Source organism: Urocitellus parryii, chromosome 3 (genome assembly GCF_045843805.1).
Source record: "Urocitellus parryii isolate mUroPar1 chromosome 3, mUroPar1.hap1, whole genome shotgun sequence".
Lineage (NCBI taxonomy): Eukaryota > Metazoa > Chordata > Mammalia > Rodentia > Sciuridae > Urocitellus > Urocitellus parryii.
In genome coordinates this window covers 159,959,595-159,984,902 of record NC_135533.1, presented here as the reverse complement: position 1 = coordinate 159,984,902, position 25,308 = coordinate 159,959,595, and the positions used below count along the sequence as shown (strand labels likewise).

At 37.5% G+C, this 25,308-nt stretch overlaps 1 pseudogene; it reads right to left on the bottom strand.

The window, feature by feature from the left end:
- Positions 1-5,351: 5,351 nt before the first annotated feature.
- Positions 5,352-25,308, bottom strand: part of LOC144253808 (uncharacterized) — a 33,736-nt pseudogene continuing 13,779 nt past the window's right edge.

Below are 25,308 nucleotides of genomic sequence, written 5' to 3'. Positions count from 1 at the left end.
AAAGGACTTAAAATTGGCATACTACAGTGACACAGCCACATCAATGTTTATAGCAGCTCAAGTCACAATAACAAGACTATGCAACCAAACTAGGTGTTCCTCAATAGATGAATGAATAAAAAAAGTTAAATATATGCTCTCAATGGCATATTACTCAGCTTTAAAGAATAAAATTATGACATTTGCCAGTTAATGGTTGGAGTTGGAGAATATCATGCTAAGTAAAAGAAGCCAATCTCACAAAACCAAAAGCCAAATGTTTTCTTTAATATGTGGATGCTAATTCACAATAAGGTGGGGAGACACTAGGGAAGAATAGCATTACCTGAGATTAGGTACAAGGAAATGATGGGAGGGAAGGAGAGGGGATGTGGGGATAGGAATGATAGTAGAATTAAAAAGACATTATCACTGTATGTATATATGTGACTGCATGACTAAAATGATCCTGCCACATGTACACTCAGAATAATGAGAAATTAAACCCCATCTATATATATCAAAGTGCATAAATACATCCTGCTGTCATGAATAACTAATTAAAGCAAATTTTAAAAATAAAAAAAGTTAAGGTTATGAAAAATATGTTACAACAAGTTGATAAGGATTTAGATTCATCAGATTGCCTAGCCTTGAGGTTACCTAATTTTACTATGATAAAACAACTATTCATAGGTGAGTGTTTACTAATACTGATATTGTTATGTTGTGCTTGTTGTTGTCAATGCCTTACCTGTTTCTTTTTTACTCAATCAATATTAAAGAGAAAACAAATGCTATCTACCAAACAGACCATAATAAACAAAGAGGGGTGGTGGCTATAAGGGTTTGACTGTAGAGATATACAGGATAGCAGGTTTCTCTGGTGAGAAAACTCCCAGAAAAAAAAATAGGCATCTTTTTTCCACAGCTGGAATATTGTGCAGTTTTCCCCAGAAATATTAAAATAACTAATACATGCTTAGCCATAACACAATCTAATCATAAGCAAAAACATCCTACATTATACCCGAATGTACCTTGCTTAATGATATAACAAATAATAATGTACTAATGGTGCTAGTGCCCTAATGTAACCTAATGCTATAAATAGAGATGCGAGTTTAGATGAGGAGCCATTTGTCTCTGTTTCTGTCTCCTTCTCTTGCTGCTGTCTCCTTTCATTCTGTTACACATTACCATTATCCATCTGCAGAACTTTATCATTCCAAACTAAAATAATAACAGTTTGGAATGTTACACTGAACACTGAATTCCAATTATTCACTTTGCCCAGTTTTAGATATCTAAGATTCTAGTTTGTCTATACAGAAATTCGTCTATTCCATATATGTCATTTAATTTGAAAAGACAGTTTGTCCTTAGGTCACTGCCTTCTTTTGCTTAGCATACTGTTTAGAAGAATCAACCCTGTTTGAATATGATTCAGAACTTAGTTTCTTATTGGGATAAAAAATATTCAAATTTATGGCTAGATCATGAAATGACATTTTGTCACCAGGATACCTGCCAGGAGATGCATAACTATGGGTACAAGCAGTCAGGAGGCAGTCTCAAGAGGGTCCCTGTAATTACTAGGTGTGGAAAATCCACAACAGGTACCACCATGTAAAAAATGAGAAAACTCCATTGGAGTGATAGAGAAAAAAAAAATATCTGTCCTATTTAAGTATCCAGGTTGTAAACAAATAGAAAAGTTTCTCTCTCTCTCTCTCTCTCTTTCTCTCTCTCTTTCATCCTGTAGCTCCCTTCCAACAAAATGGACAAAATTAGTAATAGTATAATTTTTTGTCTATGTGATTGGTGAAGATAAAATATCCATTTTTGTGACTACAAAGTGAAATGTATTCCATTATTGGAATACAACTAGGCACCATCAACCAAGATTAAATACACAGCACCTTTACCCCAGAAAACCTGGGTCACAAAAGCATGCTGATGAACACAAAATTCTTGCAAAAGGGTTCCTAAAGAAGCATAAGTTTATTGCTAATTCTATTTCTTCCACTCCCTTCAGTTCACTTGGCTCTCCCTGAACAATCTGGTGTCCAGCCTGTGGCAGGCATAGACTCAGCATATTATAGAAGGCCCTGGCAGTGGGCTTCCAAACTGAGCATCCCTCAGTCCTTCATTTGTCTATCACATGTGACCTCTTATTGAAAATGACTGCAAATTTTTTAACAATTTACCTTTAATTCTGCAGAATAATCTTCCTTTCTATTTTCAGGAAATAAGTCAGCAAAGGTAAATTCTGCAGTGTCCTCATTCACAAGCATTGGTGGCATTCCTATTCAATACTGAACCAAGCATGTACTCAGCTTCATATATCACAATATGGATTGTGGAATCATTTTGGGAGCACAGGGAAGAGGAAAAATCATATGGACAGGCACAAAATAAAAGAGTAGAGAAGGGCATTCATTAGATATTCCATAAAGGTTATACAAAGGTAACACAGGACAATGGAATGTGAACATCTTCCATATTTTTCTTAACACTTAATTATTGAAAGTTCTCTGTGAATCTCATAAATAAAGGTTTCATATGTAAATTGAAGATAAACTTTCCTGTGTGAGGTGACATGGATTGAAAATAAAAATAAAAGCTAGAGTCACATACATATAATGAAGGAGAATAACAATGATGATCACATGAGTAAAAGTGAATTTCAAATGATTTACACATGCATTTTTACTCTTCCCACAGTTCTTGCCCACAAGTTATTATATTGCAACATATACATATTCAAATATTTAACTAAAATCAAAGTTTGTGGGGTTTTTGTTGACCCAAAGAGCTAACACATGTAGAAAATATAGAATAATTTATGGGGTTTTGGTATTTGAATACAACTTGTAATCCAGTGGCTCATTTGAATAAAAATAGTTTTTCTCCCCCTAATGGCATGGTACCGATTAGACCTAAAAAGAGACAGGTTTAGTTTATAATGTAATTCAATATATAAAAACTGGGTTACAAGAAGTTTAAGGAGACCATGCCATATATAATTTATCCTATAATCTTCAATGTACAACAGTGCTTATAAATTATAAGATAGAATAAAAAGATGTCTCTAATGTCAAAAGATAATAAAATAAATTGTGGGAGGTGTAAATATTTACATCATTTTAATTTTTTTCTTGGTTTTATTTACTCATGGAGTATCCAAGGCTATATAAGGTTGTTTTTATATAAAATTTTTAGAGTTCAGTCAAGTTTCTTCAGGGGTTACTCTGAACGAGTACAAAAGAAATGCTTGGTTCCTCAGTCTTTTTTTTTTTTTTCCTTACTAGACTTACCAACAACTAGGATAGGTCAGTGTCCTGTTCACCACATGAATTCCATGGAAACACTGAAAATAGCTCCCTCTTCAATGACTTCCTTAATAAAATATAATAAAATATACACTGTAAGTTCTTAGTCTCAGGGTATTCATAATCTCCATGATTTAAAGATTTTATGACTTTTCAGAGTTGCACAGGCTTTAACAGTCATTATATAAGGTAAAATGTTAGTGTTGTAATTCAATATATAAAAATATGTGGCTTATTTTCATATATCTCTACATCCTTCTTATAACTGTCTTAATTTCTCCATAAATACAAACAAAAAAGTATAAACACTTGACTTACACAAAGTATATTTCCCAAATAAGTTTGATTAAAATGTGGAAAATAATTAAGAGATGTTACAGTATTACTAACCAAATAGTATGTTTTACTGTTATATACATTCTTTACTCAAGTGGATACTTTGATATCTGTGAGATAATAACATGATTCAATATATGAGTATTAACATGTTAACAAATATTTATGTATATGAACACATTGCATAATGTAAATACAGGTAAAAAAATACACTGTGAACTGGGCATAATGATTCATGCCTGTAATCCAAGAAAATTGAGAAGCTGAGGAGTTTCACAAGTTCAAAGTCAGCCTCAGCAACTTAGTGAAGTCTTAAGCAATTTAGCAAAACCTAGTTTCAAAGTTTTACAAAGAGGAAAGGAGGCCTGGGAATGTGTCTCAGTGGTTAAACATTCCTAGATTCAATTCACAGTACAAAAATATAGTTTAATATATTACAATTTAGTGTAAAACCTGAGGAAAAAAATTTCTTATACTTGCTTTCTCCAGTATTAAAAAGTGAGAATATTTAGTAATCTTTGATTTATTAGAATTTCATAACCTGTCAAAGATGAGCTATCTCCACTATGCATGTATAATATTTATGATGATTGTTATTTTTAACTACATCACCTAATAATTTTTAATAAATTTTAAGAAAAATTTAAGACAATTACTTATTTTCTATATTTAAATAAGTTTCCTCTTTTCTGATCCTCATGTACTTCAAGGTATATAGTATAAGTAATGACTTTACTATACTTTTATATTTGTCAATGTGTTCATTGTAAATGTTTTGCTGTTATATCAGGCATATATTTTGGTCAAATGTCGTTCAACCTTTAGAACAGGCATGAGGTTTCAGATGTTAAATAAATTTAAAATTTGAATAAGGTTTGAAAACCTTATTTAACTTCTGAGAATTTCTGGGAGTATGAATTTTCCATTGATCAGTAATGTTTGAGCAACAGATGGCCAAAAGCTTTGAAAGATTTTTTTCCACTTGTATTCACTCTAACCATAACCAGTACATATCCTCAGGTACATATTAATGACTCTAACCAGTACATATCCAGGTACAGAGTAATGGGTGAACAAGTGTTGGAGTTTGTCACATTGTCAGTTTTTATATTTGGATAATTTCTCTCTGATATGATCATTTTGGTATGGATTAAACTTTGGCCCATTCTTAAAGAAATGGTACAATATTGTCATCTGTAGAACTTGTCTCCAGTATGGTTTTTCTGATGTCTAGTAATATATGATATATGATTAAAATCTTTGTAACATTTTTCACATTGGTAGGGCTTCTCCCTACAACGAATTCTGCTGTGGGAAATAATGTCTATTTTTTTGACTAAAAAGCTTTGCCACATTGTTTACATTTGTAGAGCTTCTCTTCACTGTTAGTTCTGCTGTGGTTAAAAAAGAATCAATTCTTCTTTAAAAGCTTTATCACATTCTTCATATTTGTAGGGCTTCTCTCAGTGTGAGTTCTGCTGTGGTTAATCAGGTACATTTTTTGACTAAAAGTTTTGCTACATTCTTCACATTCGGAGGGCTTTTCTTCAGTGTGAGTTTTGCTGTGGTAATATGCTTTTACTATAAGCTTTTTCATATCTTCACATTTGTAGGACCTCTCTCCAGTATGAATTCTGCTCTGGATAATAAGGATTGATTTTTTTCTTTAAAAGGTTTATCACTTTCTTTACCTTTGTGGGCCTACTCTCCAGTGTGAATTCCACTGTGGTAAATAAAGCCTATTTTTTGACTGAAAGCTTTGCCACATTCTATACATTTGTAGGGCTTCTCTCCAGTGTGAGATCTGCTGTGGCATATTAGGTGTGATTGTTGACTAAAAGCTGTGCCACATTCTGACCATCTGTAAGGTATCCATCCAGTATGAATTCTGCTGTGGATAATAAGGACTGATTTGCTTTTAAATGCTGTATTACATTCTTCACATTTGTAGGGCTTCTCTCCAGTGAGTTCTACTGTGGTAAATGAGGCTTGATTTGACTAGAAGCTTTGTCACATTCTTCACATTTGTAGGGCTTTGCTCCAGTGTGAGCTATGCTGTGGTTAAGAAGGCCTGTTTTTTGATGAAAAGCTTTGCCACATTCCTCCCATTTGTAGGGCGTCTCTCTAGTGTGTTCTTCTGTGGATAATAAGGATGGATTTCATTTTAAAATTCTTATCGCATTATTCACATTTATAGGGCTTCTCTCCAGTGTGTGACTTCTGCTGTTGTAAATAAGGCCGGTTTTATGACGAAAAGCTTTGCCACATTACTCACATTTGTAGGGTGTCTCTCTAGTGTGGGTTCTGCTGTGGCATATTAGGTGTGATTGTTTACGAAAAGCTTTGCCACATTCTTTACATTTGTAGGGCTTCTCTCCAGTGTGAGATCTTCTGTGGTAAATAAGACCTATTTTTTGACTAAAAGTTTTGCCACATTCTTCACATTTGTAGGGCTTCTCTGCAGTGTGAATTCTTCTGTGACATATTAGATAAGATTGTTGACTAAAAGATTTGCCACATTTTTTCACATTTGTAGCATTTCTCTCCAATAAGAATTCTCTGGTGGTGAACAAGGCTGGATTTTTGATAATATAATTTCTGATGTTCACACTCACAGTTTTCCATATTTTTCTTTGTTGTAAATGTCCATATTTTCTACTTATCACTTTTTGAAATATATACTTTTTGCTCTGTGCTAGTGAAAATTGTTGGTCATGATGTGAAATCAAATCATGAAATAAAATCCAAATAAATATGAGTTTACTAACTAGACTGGAATGAATATATTTTGCATACATAACCTATACAATTATAGCAATGTAAAAACATTGGCACTGGTGCAGATTAGGAAACCCAAAGTCATCATTACTTCATAAGTATAAAAGTTAAATAAAAATGTAAAGATTAATTTACCAGTAAAAGTTATTCAAACTATTGTAGAGACCACAGTATCCAAGATGAGTACATTACAAAGTAGAATAATACAGTAGAGGAAAGAAAAGTATGTTGCTTTTATTAACCATAGCCTTTCATTCTCTATCATATAGCATTGTGCATTTAGGAAATATCTACCAGCTGTCTTCACTCATGGTAGAATGAGGGAAATACAAAACATATACAAAAGTTTGGTATTTTTTTGAAGAGTGTCTGAAAATAGGTTTCTATCCACCATAAACACAAACCTGGAAATAACAGGTAGATTTTGGATGATAATACCACAGATATTCAGTAAGTGTAAAGAGGGTATGGAAATTTAAGAAGAAATATGGACAAAAATTTTAATGAGAAATATATATATATATATATATATATATATATATATATGATTTTCAATGAAAACAAGATTGAAAGGCTATAAAAACCTTCCACAGCCTATGTCCATATCCCCTGGATGAAGCCAACACAAAGCAATCAAAATAATAAATGGCTTTTTAAAAAAAATTGTTATTTGCTTATATGTTTCACTGACAAGTTCAACTTGGTATTTACTAACATCATGGTATTTGAAAGTATATATACAAGGTGAAATTACTAAATGAAGTGAATTAGCATATGCATTATCCCATATAATTATCAGTTTTGTGCTTACAAATTATTGCATTCATTCTATTACTATTTAATCAAGAATATAATACACCACATTCACTATGTGGTGCAATAAAACTCTTGACCTTGTAATGCCCATTAAAATAAAAATTAGCAGACTTTGACTAACAATATATCAACAATGCACAAAACACAGTACATGGTGAGGACAATTATACTCTCTAAATTTCTGACTTCCAAACATAAGTCAGATGCTCCTGAAACTGACCCTCTGCTGTATTTCACTTAATGCAAAGTCCTGCATATTCATCTTATAATATTTTAAATGGCAATATATTTCTTCTTATAGCTAAATGATAATAACATATAAATACAATATTTTTACTTATTTAATCATTGATGGCACATAGGTTGAGCCCATATCTTGAGTATTGAGAACAATGTTTGCAATAGACCCAATAGTGGAGACATCTCCAAAACATGCTGATTTAATCACTTATGCATACATATTTAGTACTGGCATTTCTGAATCATGCAGTCATTCAACTTTTAATTTTTTATGTGTCATGCTTGGAATTAAGTTTAAGGGTGCTATACCAGTGAACTACAACAAAACACATTCTTAAAATTTTAGAAAGATGGTGTATCCAATTCTCTGTAACTTGCCTTGAACTTGATATCTTTTTGCATAACCTCCCAGTTAGCTAGGATTCAAAATGTTAGCTCTGTAATTCCCTGTATTTTTTTAAACAAAAACTTCCATACTTTTTTCAAAGATGACTATAGTATCTATAGTTGGCTTATTTTAGTAAAAACAATAAAATAAAAATTAAAACAGTAAAGCAAATAAAGTTCAAGTGATAAAACAGCATTAGGGATTTGACATTAAGATACTAAGAATTATGAATTACACAAAAACCACTAAGTAACTAATTGAAAAAAGTTTAGTGAGCTAAATTCAGACAAAAATTGTTAACATAAATAGGCAGAAATTGTGTATGTGAAGAAGTCCTTAAGAAACATTGACTGAAGGAGGCATGCTCAGTGTGCAAAGCTATAGTCCCAACAACATGGAAGAGAATGAGCAAGGAGGACCTTAAGTTCAAAGTCAGTCTTAGAAACTTGGTGAGATCATGTGAAAAATTAAAAACTTAAAAGATATATAATGGTAAGTATGAGAGGATTCCACGTATGCCACTATGAAACACAATGAATTGCAAGTTAAACCATTAAGCAAAGTAGAAAAAACAATTATAAAAATATTTTAAAAACAACTTATAGAGTAGGAGTAATAAGATCATCACTTTGAAAAATTTGATTGTTAATGTACTATTCCAAAACACATATCAAACCAAAAGCACTAACAGAATTAAATCTAAAACAAGGAACTGCCAAGTTAGTTACATCAGAAAGTGTGGCAAGAAACAGAGTATGACCTACTCCCAGAGAAACACTGGGCTCTCCAGCCCTAGGCTGGTGGGAGTAGTGGGGATAAAAGGGAAAAGTTGTAGCCTCTGCCCTGAAGACACCCAGAGGTTCTACTGAAAATGCCTACTGGTTGGCCCAGGCCGTAAAGAACCTGGAAACCTCTTCTCCCACCTATATGACCTGATGGTGGCTTTGACCTGTCTTGCCTTGGACCCAGTACCCCTGGGCTACCAAGTCTGTTGGCCCAATTCTGTCCATCCTAGCTGAAGCCAGCATTAAAAAATGGCACCTTGGGGCAGGGGATGTGGCTCAAATGGTAGCACGCTCGCCTGGCATGCTTGTGGCCCGGGTTCGATCCTCAACACCACATACACCACATGTCTCCACCGAAAAATAAAAAATAAATATTAAAAAATTCTCTCTCTCTCTCAAAAAAAAAATGGCACCTTAGGCGGTGGGTTTGTAGTATGGCAAAAAGAAAACATGGCAGCCAACAAAACATGTGGAGGCCAACAGGGAGTTTGATGGTTCAAGAAGGTGACTGGACATCAAAAAGCTTGGTCAATAAGTGCATACTAGGGCACACTTTGACTTCTCCTTAATGGCTCCAGGAGACCACATCTGTTCAGTTGGCTTGAGAGGACATGGAGAATATGTTGATCATGAGAAGAATGTACCCTTTTGCCAGACTGGTTTTATGTAAAAGAAATTTTTTCACATTATAACCATTGTTTGCTGTGTGTATTTTACTTCTCATAACTGTATATATATTTGACAATGCTAAGTACTTATTTGAAAATATCTAGACTTTCTAGATATTCTAAAGTGCTTGATGCATATCAAAAGTAGAAGTGGTAAAATATAACATATTTTCTAAATTTATTTTTATAAAATTCTTATGAAATATTTTTGGGTGGGCTAATAGCAAAATTCTTTTTTGGGTAATACATATTGTGTGCTGGTTCTCTGGAGCACCCTGCCAGTGTGCTTACAAAGAGGCAAGAGTAAGCATTGTTCCTATGTCTTTGGGTTTTGTTTTACTTTGTTGTGTGCATAGTATATATAAAAATCAAAAGAGTCCTAATCCACATCTAGTGTTTCCAGATGCTTAAGTGGTTGCCAGTGTATGAATTTGTAAAGAAAATTTTTTTCTGTTTTATGTTGAAATTCCTAGGAATAATTGTCTTCTGAAAATTTGAGCATTGTACCCCATTGGATTGGTGAAGAGCCAAAATCTCATATTTTGAAGACATCTCAAAGAATTTTTATTATATATATGCAGTTTCTTTAACATTGCCATGTACATAGTGGTCAAATTGAGTCCTTAATTGAAAGGTCTATTTGTCTAGATGATTAGAATTTACTTGGTCTGGGGTTGTAGCTCAGTGGTAGTGTACTTGCCTAGCATGTGTGAGGCCCTGGGTTTGATCCACAGCACCACATTAAAAAAAAAAAAAAAAAAAAACAGCAAATAAATAGAATTTACTGGTGGACATTAAATGTAGAGGAATTCAAATATCACTTAAGAGGCTGGAGCTGTGGTTCAGCAGTGAAATGCTCACCTAGCATGTGCGAGGCTCTGGGTTCGATCCTCAGCACCACATAAAAATAAATAAATAAAGTAAAGGTATTGTGTCCAACTACAACTAAATAAATAAATAAATATTTTAAATAAAAATATCATTTAAATAAGGCTAAATGGTCTCTGTGATATGCTGATGCTAATACACAATAATGTGGGAGAGATAAGAAGAGAAGTTCACCAGAAGAGACAAAGTTGAGAGTGAGGATGAAATTAAAAAGGACAATAGATTGAATAAGACATAAATTTCCTATGTTGATATAAAAATATACAACCAGTTTAACTTCATATTGTGTATAATCACAAGAATGGGAAGTTATACACCATGTATATATAATATGATAAAGAACATTCTACTGTCATGTATATCTAAAAAGAACAAATTAAAAAATTACAAAAACAAATACTAAATCTAAAAAAAATTACAACTTTATGTAATCTATAGGAGACTCTAAGAGAACAAGTAGAATGAAAGAAAAAGAATAGAAAAAATGTGTCCAAAAGAAAGCTGGAGTGGCCAAATTATAATATAAAACACAATTTAAAAAAAGATTCATGAGACAAAATATATTTTAAAATAAAAACTTGGCAAAGAGGCAAAGTAGAATATTATATAAAGATAAAAAGGAAATTTCCCTAGAATAATGCAATAAAAATAGATATAATTCATATCAAACTTCTCAGATATAAAAATGTAAGAATGAGAGATTTAAATACAGAAATAAAAAGCAACACTTTAATACTAGGGGCACCAATCCCCACTTACTGTAATGGAAAAGTCAAACAAAATGGAAATAGCACATCAGAAGGCTTTGAAAAATATTTTAAACTAATTTGACTTCTATATTAAATGCTCTCAAAAGCAATGGAATATTAAACTGGGTTAAACAACTGGTAATAAATAAAACAAAGGTTAATAGGTATGAAAATATTAACAATTTTTTGTAAACATCCTAGAATAACTTTAGAAATCAAAAGTGGAAAACATGTTCAAAACTCCACACATATGTGGCAATTGATTGTACATTCTTGAACATGGTTTTGTTCCAGAATTGAAAGATAAAATTAGGGCTGGGGTTGTCGCTCAGTGGTAGAGTGCTCACCTGGCATGTGCATGGCCCTGGGTTCGATCCTCAGCAACACATATAAATAAAAGAAAGGTATTGTGTCAACTACAACTAAAAAATACATATTTAAAAAAGAGAAAAAAGTTAAAGACCTTTGTACTCTTCAGTGTTATTTGGAGTCTCCATGTAAATACCTATCAAACTACCAATGTTATTTTTTTTTTCAGAAACAGAATTACCTATTGTAGAAATTTTACAGCAACACAAAATTTTATGAATACCTCAAAATTTTCAAATTACAAACAAACTTGAGTGAATGTTCTTTTATGACTTAAAAACATTGAAAGCTACAACATTCAATTGGGCAATACTGATATCAAGTTAGAAAAAGAGACATATTAAATTATGAGTGTAATAAACCATCACATATTCAGCAAATTAAGACATTTGCACAACAATGTTTGTTACATTATTATTCAACAGACCTACAATGGGAAAAAAATTCCCTTGAAATGAGTGAATGAGAAAATTTTTAATATAAAAAATATGGCAGAATTCTACTTATATCAGATACCTCAATAAAACAAAACAAAAACAAACCTAACAAACAAGAAAACTAACCAAAAAAACACTTTCTTAATAGAAATTATATTGGCATTAGTGATGGAAGAAGAAAGAAATGAGCTTTTTTTTTTTTTAACATGGGAATATTTTATTAATTTTTGAGACATAAACTATCTACAGATATGTAACATAACAATTTGGATTAACTTTCCGGAACAGTATACATGATTGTTTGAGAGAGCAAGTTTTGTTTTATGGTTTTGATCACAATCAAAATTTCAAACAAAGCAGAAAAGATAAAAAGAATTGCAAAAAGAATTGCAAAATATTTTAAAGCTATCATTAAAATGCTATGATCTTTTTCTTATAAATAAGAATGAACTTATAAATATATAGATAAAGGACATGCATGTTATGAAGTTACTAGAAATTCTGAGGCAGAAATACTGTAATTTCAAGGCCATTATAAAAACTTAATAAGAACTGTTCTCCAAATATAAATATAAAGAAGCTGGGGATGTAGCTCATTTTTAGAGCACACCTGAATTTTATCCCTATTACATTAACATATAGAAAATATGCATTACTATATACATAGGCAGGATAAAAAAAGGCAATCCAGATAAAATATAAAAGTCATTTAAAAAGGTTTAATATTATACAAGCAAATTAAAGTACATATTATTTTATTGGCAATAGAAACAAGTATCATGCACATCTTTATTGCAACTTACATTCTCCTAATTTGGGAAGTAATGGAAATTACAACCTGATATAAAATATGGACAAAATAAAACAGTATTAATTGATATGAGGAAACCTACTCTACAGCATGAAACCTACATGATAAAATGAGAGGGAAAAAAGTAGAAAAACTTCACCAACAATTTTTATATAACCAAAATATATTATTTTACTAACCCTTTAATATAACTATAATTTGCAACTGTAACTATAGACCCCAAAAGAGCATTCATTGTGAATTCTGACTTTCATTTTACAGAAAATCTACTCCAAGTATTTATAAAGAGCTCTGATAAGGGAATTTTAATGAATAAATAAAATAGTATTAGAGAAACTCATTTGTGAGATTAATTTTTTTACAATGGTTGATCTAGATTTTCCCCCAAATGTGTAAAGATTTCCTAGAGACCGCAAAATAATGGAAGATCTGTTAAATCATGTTGACTCTTACAAGCAATGGTGAGTTTTGGTGCTTAATTCAAATGAATTGGACATCATTATAGAAAAACTGAGGACTTTAATGAATCTGAAACCATGACAAAATTAGGGAAATATATGTTCGATAATAGCAAACAAGAAAAACAAACCTACGCTTCTGAAAAATCTTTTTGGCTAGATAACTTCTCCATCAAAATTTTTAAGTTTGTCTTCATCTTTGACCTTTGGGAATCTCAGTTGTGTCCCATGCCATGTATAGACAACAATATTTTACATCACTGAATTACTCAAGTACTACTTATCCAAAGTGAAGGATATAAACATACCAAGAAGAGATTAAAGACTAAAATAATGTAATTCACATTTTATCTGTGCAAAAAAAACAAATGCCCTTTTTCTGGAAAGCACAAATATGAAACTCATTCCTACAAACAAATTCCCAAAAGACATTCTGCATGAAAAAGAAAATTAAATAATAATAATGAATTAAGAATTCTGAAGGAATATTATGCTTACCTAGGAAAGCCAAGTTTTTGTAGTTCTCTAACATCACATCTCTGTATAAGTTTCTCTGAGCTGGTTGAAGGCATTCCCACTTGTGGTGAGCCGTTTCTGTGAACTGTGGCCGCCATTACAAGATGGCGCTGGTTTCCCCTGTAGTCTGTGACAAACAACTCCTTATCAGAATGAGTTGGCACGCTGTGACTTGGCACCCTATGAGAAAAGTCCACGTGGCAGCTTCGCATTGGGGCTTGAGGTGCTTTATTAAGGCTGGGAGGGGCATCCGGGAAGAGGAAGAAAAAGTATCAAGGACCTGAATAAACTGCTGAGAGAAGATTCCCGAGTTGCGTCTTCCTTGCGGGCAAGGGGTCGCGACAAGTGGCGCCGAGACCCGGGAACCAGAACTTTCAGTCAGTCAGGGGTGGTGCACCGGTTAGTCCCAGGTAAGTGGGATCTGCGATCAAAGCAGGGATAGTCCCAGTAAGTGGGATCCGCGTCCAAAGCGGGGTCAGCTCCTCTACAAAGAAAGAGAGAGCCTCATATTTATTGCAGCTGCACTGTGTACTTTCACTTTTGTTTTCTGTGTTTCTTTTGTTGTGTCATCTCGTTTTTGTTTTTTGTGCATCTTTTGTTGTTGTGTCATGGGTGTCGCATCTTCAAGTCCGCTCCTCCTGGCCCTAGATGACCTGTTACGTTCCAAGGGCCTGGAAGTGAAACGTAGTACTTTAGAGAGATTTTTACAGAAGACAGATATTGCTGCACCGTGGTTTGCATTCTCGGGCAGCCTTACTATACCTAGCTGGGATAAATTAGGCAAAGACCTTGACTTTGCTTCTGAGCAGGGCATATTAGAGGGTGGGGTGATACCCCTTTGGAAGATGGTCCGTAGTTGCCTCACAGATGGCAGATGTCAGGAAGCACTTACTAAAGGACAGGAAGTTTTAGAGCAATTACATGAGGAGAAGTCAGAGACGGCAGAAAGTGAGGTATCTCAGGAGGATGGGAGTGTGCGGAGCATGAAACAGGGGAGGAGGCGGCTGTCTCCGGCAAGAAGTGAGATATCTCAGAAGGATGGGAATGTACGGAATGTGAAACAGGGGAGGAGACGATTGTATCCAGATCTCAGTGCGCTGCGCACACCCCCATGCGAAAGTGGGTCAGAGAAAGAGGAGGATGAGGAGGAGGAGCTTGGGAGGCTGTCTTGTCAGCTAGGGAGTGTAGGTATGGGAGAAGGGAACAGAAATAAACAGGGGCTCAAGAAAAATGATCCTCCAGATCCACCGCCGTACGGTGGGGGTGTTTCGGGGAGAGCTTTCCATGCCCAAACATGGAGGGCTGTTAATGCTGAGATGGGTCTTGCTTATCCAGTTTTTCAGGATGACAATAGGGGAAGATTCCATGAACCCTTAGATTTCAAAATTGTGAAGACCCTGGCGGAGTCCGTGCGTACTTATGGGGTGGATGCCGCCTTCACACTAACTCAGGTGGAGGGTTTGTCTAGATACTGCATGACTCCCTCTGACTGGGCTAGCCTTGTTCGGGCTTGCGTTTCCCCGGGTAAATATTTGGACTGGAGAGCATTTGTGCTAGAGGGCGCAATAGAGCAGGCCACCCAAAACCATGCGGCGGGACACCCCGCTTGGGATAAGGATATGCTTTTGGGGCAGGGGAGATTTGCTAATCAACAGACAGGATTTCCTCTTGAGGTATATGACCAAATTAACAGCATTTGCATTCGGGCATGGAAATCACTTCCAAATAGAGGAGAGGTATCTGGTAATTTGACCAAGATTCTACAAGGCCCTACAGAACCCTTTTCAGATTTTGTTGCAAGGATGGTAGATGCCGCTGGAAAGATTTTTGGGGATCCTGATAGAGCCATGCCCCTTATCAAGCAATTGGTTTTTGAGCAATGCACCAAGGAATGTAAAGCAGCAATCACTCCTTATAAAAACAAGGGCATAGAAGCATGGATGAAGGTGTGTAGAGAGATTGGAGGACCTTTAACTAATTCAGGTCTTGCAGCTGCTGTCCTTCGGATTGCCAAAGGGGGCGGTCCTGGTGCCAGAACATGCTTCCATTGTGGTCAGTCTGGTCATTTCAGACGGGAATGTCCCAAAAAAGACAGTTTTACTGGACCTCCTTACGGTGGCCCTTCCAATGGCCTTCGTCTACCGGGGTTGTGTCCAAGATGCAAAAAGGGGAAACATTGGGCAAGAGAGTGTAAATCAGTGAGAGACATCCATGGACAGCCTGTTTCAGCTGGGCCAAAAAACGGCCGACGGGGCCCCCGACCCCAGGGCCCACAAATATATGGGGCAATGGAGAATGTCACACCCGAACCCGAGACATGGCCGTCTCTACGCCATCCCATGAACCGCGGAGAGCCACTACAGGCGCCGCAGGATTGGACCTCTGTTCCACCTCCAGACTCGTATTAACACCTAAGATGGGAGTCCAATTGGTGGAAACTGAGTTTAAAGGGCCTTTACCACCTGGCACTGTAGGTTTGCTAATTGGACGTGCATCCTCTATCTTGCAAGGTCTTCATGTTTTCCCTGGAGTCATCAGCCCTGATGCTGTAGGGACAGTAAAGGTTATGGTGGAAGCTCCAAGGGGCATTGTGTCTATCTCTCCAGGGGATCGGATTGCTCAATTACTAATTTTGCCTAGCTTGCATACCCACTTCCCTTCTGACTCAAGGTCACGGACGGGAGATGAGATTGGTGCCACTGGAGGAAATTGTGCCTATTTGTCACTGAATATGAGCAATTGCCCCACTTTGGAGTTAAGCATAGAAGGTAAATCTATTGTGGGATTGCTGGACACAGGGGCGGACCGTAGCATTATAGCCCTTAAGGACTGGTCTAAGGGATGGCCAGTGCAGACTTCTGATCAATCCCTAAGAGGACTTGGATATGCCCAAGCCCCTCAAATCTGCTGTAGACATCTATCTTGGAAGGACCCGGAAGGACATAATGGTACTTTTCAGCCTTATGTACTTGATTTGCCTGTTTCTTTATGGGGCCGTGATCTGATGAATGACATGGGGTTTACTCTTAGCAATGACTATTCCCTGGTGTCTCAACAAATTATGCTAGATATGGGGTATAGGCCAGGTCTAGGACTAGGAAAACACCTACAGGGGCGTAGGCATCCTGTGCAAGGTCATCAAAAGCTTAACAGATTTGGTCTGGGTTTTTCCTAGGGGCCACTGGGGCTCAAATACCCATAACATGGCTCACCGAGGAGCCTGTTTGGGTGCCTCAGTGGCCTCTTCCCTCGGTTAAATTGGCAGCAGCCCATGACCTAGTTAAAGAACAACTTGACTTGGGTCACATCCAACCTTCTACTTCTCCCTGGAATACTCCCATATTTGTCATTAAGAAAAAGTCAGGGAAGTGGCGCCTACTGCATGATCTACGAGCGGTTAATGCTCAAATGCAACTTATGGGGCCCATTCAAAGAGGGCTGCCTCTGCTCTCCTCTGTTCCTCAGGGCTGGCATATTATTGCTATTGACATTAAAGACTGTTTCTTTTCTATTCCTTTGCATCCTAAAGACTCACAGCGTTTTGCATTTACCCTTCCCTCGTGTAACCACGAGGAACCAGATCAAAGGTTTGAGTGGGTAGTGTTGCCGCAGGGCATGGCTAATAGTCCTACGATGTGTCAGATGTATGTGGGGAAGGCACTCGTACCTCTCAGACAAAAGTATTCCTCCATTAAGATCATTAATTATATGGATGATGTACTATTGGCTGCTAAATTAGAACAAAGGGTTAATGAGGCTTATAAAGACCTAATAAACCTGTTAGCTCAATATGGACTGCATATCGCGCCTGAAAATGTTCAAACGGGGGATTTTATTAAGTATTTGGGAGCAACGATTGGGTATGACAAATTAAAACCACAAAAAATCACCATAAGAACTCAGGATCTCCAAACTCTAAATGATTTTCAAAAACTGCTGGGAGATATTAATTGGATAAGAGGATATTTACATATTCCTAATATTGTGCTTCAGCCCTTGTATGCTACTCTTAAGGGTGATCCAGATCTTACTTCCCCTCGTAGCCTCACCAAAGAGGCTAGAGCGGCCCTTATGAAAGTAGAAGAAGCTATACAGCATGCCACTCTATACAGGCTCCAGAGTGATAAACCTTTCCAGTTATGTGTGCTTGCCACTATGCGGCAGCCTACTGGAGTACTGTGGCAAGATGGGCCTTTACTATGGATCCACCCACATGTATCTCCAGGAAAATCCTTAGAATACTATCCTGATGCTGTTGCAGCGTTAGCACTTAAAGGGATTCAACAAAGCATTCAATTTTTCGGACAGTCGCCTTCTTCTCTTATCATACCCTACACTAAAGCTCAACTTAATGTTTTGTGTGCTACTCTAGACAACTGGGCTATTCTATGCTGCTCATTTCAAGGAGATATTGATAATCATTACCCTTCCCATCCATTACTCAATTTTGTTAAAGAGCATCCCATCATTTTCCCTAAGGTGACTTCACCCAGTCCTATTCCGGGGGCTGTTAATATTTTTACTGATGGTTCCAAGTCTGGAATGGGAGCTTATGTAATTAATGATTCTCCCCCTGTCCAGCATCAATTTGCTCCAGGAAATCCACAATGGGTAGAACTACAAATTGTTATTGAGGTTTTTAAGCAGTGTTCTTTTCCTTTTAATCTCATTTCGGACTCCGTCTATGTGGTACAAGCACTAAGAGTCCTGGAGGCCGTGGGAGCTATTAGTGATGCCCATAATGTATCTGTTTACTTTACTCAACTTCAACAGCTTATCTGTAGCCGCGTTGCTCCTTTTTATCCAATGCACATCCGGGCTCACACCTCTCTTCCTGGTCCGTTATCACAGGGCAATGCCTGTGCGGACTCAGCCGCTAGAGATCAGTTGATATGCTTGGCTTCCTCCTTGGAGGGGGCTAAATTATTTCACCAAAACTTCCATGTTAATGCTTTAACGCTACGCAGGCGTTTTTCCATTTCAAGAGCAGATGCTCGTCAGATAGTATTACAATGTCCTCATTGTGTCACATTTCTTCATCCCCCTCATTATGGCGTAAACCCACGGGGATTAAAGCCATTGGTTGTCTGGCAAATGGATGTGACACACATTCCTGACTTTGGTAACTTCAAGTATGTACATGTTTCTGTTGATACGTGCTCTGGAATTATTCACGCTTCTGCTTTATCGGGAGAAAAGGCACGTAATGTTATTACTCATTGCCTAGAGGCATGGGCAGCATGGGGTGCTCCTACATCCCTTAAGACTGATAATGGACCTGCTTATACTGGCAGACAATTTACATCCTTTTGTTCTACTATGGGAGTGCAACTTACTCATGGTCTGCCTTACAATCCTCAAGGACAAGGCATTGTTGAGTGTGCTCATCGCACCTTAAAGGAAACTTTACAAAAACAAAAAGGGGGAATAGGAGCTGAACACACTCCTAAAGAACGCCTGTCCTTAGCTCTCTTTACCATTAATTTTTTGAATTTGGATATTCATGGTCGCTCTGCGGCCGATAGACATGTGTCCCCTCAGCCCTCTGTGATTGGCTATGTTAAGTGGAAAGATGTTCTTACGGGCCAATGGAACGGCCCCGACCCCGTGCTGACATGGGCACGAGGATCTGTATGTGTTTTTCCCCAGGATCGCACGGAACCGCTGTGGGTCCCTGAACGCCTGACAAGAAGAGTCTTGACACCAGCCAACCAGCAACAAGAGATACCACAGCAATCCTGTGATGAGGATCTTCATCCTGCTAAGTGCTCTGGCTCTGATGTTGATGCCGATGGTACAGGCGACACCGATGCAGTGGTGGGCAGTGGCACAGGCATGGCCGATGCCGATGCCGGTTCATGGTAATTCTAGTGTTCTCCCCACTCTTTTTTCTACCTCATGTGAGATGTCTGCTCCCTGTGCTTCTCCTAGAGGGGACATAGAGAGCATTTTTAATCAATCTCAAGTTAATCTCACAGGAGTTTTTTGCTTCAGCCTTGGGAACGCTAATTGCATTAGCCTTAAGACCAAAAATTTGACTAACTGGGAGGACCCATTGCGGTCCAGTCAGGACTCAGGGAGCATTATCAGTGCCGTACTGAGCCAAGTAGTTTCGGGGAAGCAATCAGGCTCAGGGACCCCCGCAAATAGCTCTGCTTTAAATATAACTACCTTGGCTATTATCTCCGAGGTGCTAATCACAGTGCCTCCTTCTTCTAATAGTATCTATCATGCCACTCATTTCAAGGCCTCTCCTTACTGTACCCCTAATCTTGGTTTTCCCCCAACATTTACGCCTTGTCAGGATCATTCTTGGGAGAAACATCAAGTTGCTAAAGGTTTCTCCCTTTCTCCCTCTCTTAAGAGGTATGTTTATAACTTTAATAACAGTGCCAACTCCTCTACAGGAGTGGGTTGGTCCTGGTTTCAGTGGCTGATTTCCAATGAAAGGGGGGCTTCAGCCGATATTTCTACATTGGCTCAATTGCTAGGAGCCAAAAGCTGGTTGGCTAATGTTTCTGGCACTGTTAGGGAGAGTGAACGAGGAAATAGACTTACATCTGTTTCGTTCAACTCTCTGTTATATAGTGCCACATTACCCCCTGCAATGGTCTGTGTCCAATCCCCGTTCCTGTTCCTTTTGGCTAATGACACCTCGTCAGGGATGCTAGATTGTTCTAATGTTACCTGTCTCTTATCTGAGTGTTGGAATGGTTCTTGGACTGTAGCAGTGGTTATGAAAATTCCAACTTTTGTCCCAATCCCGGTAACTGCAGATCCTGAAAAATTCCCCATTGTTGAGCTATTTCGAGTCCGCAGGGATTTTGGAATTACAGCAGCCATAGTGACAGCCGTGGCGGTATCTGCTGCTGCAGCGGTTACGACCGGAGTGGCCATGGCCAATCAAGTACAAACTGCTGCCACCATTAATCGAGTTGTTCAACAAACTTCCACCATACTCGAATCCCAAAACACAATCAATCAACATATTTTGTCAGGGATTTTAGCTGCCAACCAAAGAATAGATTTACTCCAAGCTCAGGTAGAAGAATTAGCTGACTTGGTGCTTTTGGGTTGCGTTGACCAACGTGCACATTTATGCATAACCTCTGTCAGATTTAATGATTCCAGGAATGCTTCCCGCATCATTGGCGAATATTTGGCCGGAAACTGGTCCATGGAAGCGGAAGACATGATCCAGTCTCAACTAACCCAGATAGCTGTCTTGAACAGTACCCGTGTCGATCCCGTGACCTTGGGACAATTCACCGATTGGATATCTTCTGCCTTTTCCTTTTTTAAAGAGTGGGTGGGGGTAGGCGTTTTTGGTGCAATGTGTTGCTTCGGTATGTTCCTCTGTTTGTGGTTTCTCTGTCGCCTCAAGGCCCGCAATGCTCACGATAAGGCTATGATCATACAAGCTCTTGCAGCTTTAGAAAATGGTAATTCACCTCAAGTCTGGCTTGCGCATCTTAAACAGTAAATCTTTGACATGGTCGTTGCACCCCAAGTTATTATAACATTGCACTGGGATCGACATGTCTTTCCTCGCTATTCTCTTAGTGTTGGAAAGCCCTTGCACTCTGCCGGTCTTGCTGCCATTGCACGCAGATGGGTTTCCACACTAGTGCTTCTCTATCGCTTTAAAGTCTGTGCCTTTCTTTCAGGGTGCTGTCAACTTGTTTGTCGTTGTACACAGCCACAGTTCAGCCTCAGCTATCCCCCTCTGTCCACCATCGTCACGGTACAGGATGCGAGGCAAGGCACTGCACTTGAGTGATCCTTGGAGTGGACCTCAAGGAGAGCATTCCTATTGCATGCGGGTTTGACGTCCTTCCTTACCCCACCTTATCCACGCCCCGCCCCACGAAAAAAGGCGTCGGCTGATATGGCCTCAGATCTGGGGAAGGCGCCTCCTTAGGGCTGAGCCATACTATGCAGCCACTTCTGCACAGTGGGATAGGACCTCTACTCTCGCCTGTATTGTCATACAAAAACAAAAAAGGGGGAACTGTGGTGAGCCGTTTCTGTGAACTGTGGCCGCCATTACAAGATGGCGCTGGTTTCCCCTGTAGTCTGTGACAAACAACTCCTTATCAGAATGAGTTGGCACGCTGTGACTTGGCACCCTATGAGAAAAGTCCACGTGGCAGCTTCGCATTGGGGCTTGAGGTGCTTTATTAAGGCTGGGAGGGGCATCCGGGAAGAAGAAGAAAAAGGATCAAGGACCTGAATAAACTGCTGAGAGAAGATTCCCGAGTTGCATCTTCCTTGCGGGCAAGGGGTCGCGACACCCACTCCTCTTCAGTGAAATCAATGGCCACATCCCTGAATGTCAACAGCTCCTGAAATAAGAATAGGTAAATAAATAGCACATTGACCACGTGATCATTTGCAGAGTTTGTAATTTAACTTTATTTAAAATGAGAGTTTGTACAAAGACTCTCACATAGGTGATCAATTTAATTATTTATTAAGATACATTTAAACACAGTGATATCATTATCTACCTTTGACTAATAAGTGTCAAAAGGGTATATATACTCCACTTTTATGAAATAAAATATAAAACTCAGGCATTACCACAAAAATATACATTCTGTAATTTTTTATTGCATGAGCTAAATGGTACATATCTCTCAGATGAGAAAATTATGGTAATTAAGAAAGAGAATTCTCAAATTGAATCCTATTCATTAGTTCTGGGATGGAGCTGGGTTTTCTAAATATGTAGCAAGCTGTCTAGTGATTCCAGTACCAGTTGTATCAGACAAACTTTTCAAATGCAACAAGGTAAACCACTTAAAGGAAACATTGACTAATAATTTGAGTTCAAACAATTTATGCTATTTATTTATGTTATTAAAATTGTAAATATCAACAAAAATCAAGGCCCCTTATAAGCAAGTTGACTTGGAATAAAGATATATTGTGTTTCTAGGTATGATGGCACACACCTGCAATCCCAGAAGCTTGGGAAGGTGAGGTAAGAGAATTACAAATTCAATGCCAGCTTCAACAACTTAGCAAGACACTGTTATTACTAAAAAGTGCTGCATTAAATGTTCCTTGGATTAATCCCAGTATCAAAATGATAATAATAATAATAATAATAATAATAATAATAACAATAACAACAACAAAAAACAAGTCTAATTTGGAAGCCCAAATACCTCTACTACACCATATGACTCATATGACTTTTCTTATTATTTTAGAACTTGGTTAGTAACACTTATTCATATATATATATATATATATATATATATATATATATATATATATATATATCTCCTGTTCTTTTTTTTTTTTTTTGTCTTACTGTCTAGTAACTGGAATGGAATATGGAATGGACAATGGCCAGCATTTGGTAGGAGAAATTTAACCTCTGGAAACTTTCTGGTTAAAGATTTCTTCTCTCAGGATAATTTCTTCTCTTTTTCAGACCAGAGAAGAAATATTGGTAAGGAGTCGTATTCATCACCTGAAGAAATGCAGGCAAGTCAAAAACACTTATTGGAGAAAAGACAGCCTCTTTCACAAATGGAGCTGATAAAACTGGAAATCCATATGCAGTGAAATGAAATTAAGCTCCAATCTCTCATCATGCAAGAAACTCAACTCAAAGTGAATCAAGAATCTAGGAATTTAACCAGAGACTCTGAACCTAGCAGAAGTAAAAGTAGGTCTTAATCTTTATCATGTGAGATTAGGCCCCAATTTCCTTAGCAGCACTCTGAAAGTGCAAGAAATAAAATTAAGAATAAATAAATGGGAAGGATTCAAACTGAAAAGCTTCTTTGCAGCAAATAAAACAATCATTGATGATAACTCAATGATTCATCAATCACCTCAATGATGAAGAGAGAATCTACAGAATGGGAGCAAATTTTTACCACACACAGACAGACACACACACACACATACAAACACACACAAACACACATCAGCTAGAGTACTAATCTTTAGGATATATAAAAAACACAAACTATTTAACATCAAAAAAGCAAATAACCCAATCAAAAAATGACTTAGTAACTGAATAGACAATTCTCAGAAGAAGATACGCAATCATTCAACAAATATATATATTTCTCTAATTGCTAGAAATGTTATCATATATATATATATATATATATATATGATATATAAATATATGTGATATATATATATAAATATATGTATGTCATATATATAAATATATATATATATATCAACCTTTCTAGCAATTAGAGAAATGCAAATCAAAACTACTTGTAAGATTTGTATCTCACTCTAGTCAGAGTAGCAGTTATAAGGAATATAAGCAACAATAGGGGTTGGTGAGGATATGGAGGAAATAAGCCAAATTATCCATTATAACCTTACATTGCTGGTAAGACTGCAAATTGGTGCAACACATCTAGAAAGCAGAAAGAAAATTTTCTTAAAAACTTGGAATAAAACCACCATTTATTTGACTCAGCTATCCCACATCTTGGTTCATACCCAATGGACATAAAAACAGCATACTACAATGACACATCTATATCAATGTTTATAGCAACACAATTCACAATAAACTTTAGAACCAATTTAGATGTCCTTCAATAGATGAATGGATAAAGAACTGTGGTAATCGTATGTAGTGAGCCGTTTCTGTGAACTTAGGCTGCCATTACAAGATGGCGCTGGTTTCCCCTGTAGTCTGTGACAAACAACTCCTTATCAGAATGAGTTGGCATGCTGTGACTTGGCACTCTATGAGAAAAGTCCACGTGGCAGTTGTGCATTGGGGCTTTATCTGCTTTATTAAGGCTGGGGCACACGGGAGGAGTGTTCGAGAGAGAAACAAGCTAAAAGACATGTCTAAACAAAGGCCTGAATAAACTGCTGAAGGAAGAATCCTGTGTCGTGTTTCCTTTGCTGGCGAGGGGACGCGGCAGTTGGTGGCCCGTACGGGGACACCTCCTCGAACCCAGGATCCAGAACCATCAGCAGTCAGGGTGGTGCACTGGTTAGTCCCAGGTAAGTGGGATCCACGATCAAAGCGGGGTTAGTCCCAGGTAAGTGAGATCCGCGATTAAAGCGGGGCAGCTCCTCTGTAAATAAAGAGAGAGCGGGAATAAGTCCCAGGTGAGTGGGATCCGCGATTAAAGCGGGGCAGCTCCTCTGTAGATAAAGAGAGAGCGGGGAAAAATAATAAATTCCCGGGTAAGTGGGAATCCGCAAATGAAAGCGGGACGCTCCTCTGTAGATAAAGAGAGAGCGAGAAAAAAATAATAAAATAGGACGCTCCTCTGTAGACAAAGAGAGAGCGAGGAAAAAATAATAAAATAAAACGCTCCTCGGTAAATGAAGAGAGAGTGGAAAAATAATTAAACAGGACGCTCCTCTGTAGATAAAGAGAGAGCGGGGCTTTGTACTTTCACTTTCTTCATAGTTTTGAAAACATTATGGGTGTTAACTCCTCAAGCCCAAAGTCTTAATTGACCTTCTCCAGAATATTCACCATGGCTGATTTTAGGACTCTTAGCAAAAAAAATCTCTACAAAAAAGTTCAATATAGATATTGAACTATATTCAATATAGATATTGAACATGTTGCCCTGTTTTACTTGGCCACTGTCTGAAAAAATCAGCACTCCAGGCGCTGGACACTCCCTTACTAGTTTTTCACAAAAATATGTAAACAAGGCCTCTGGCCTTGAGCTGGGCTTCACAGTGCTGACTACATTTCTAAGATAAGGGAGTTACTAATTGGGCTCCATGGTAA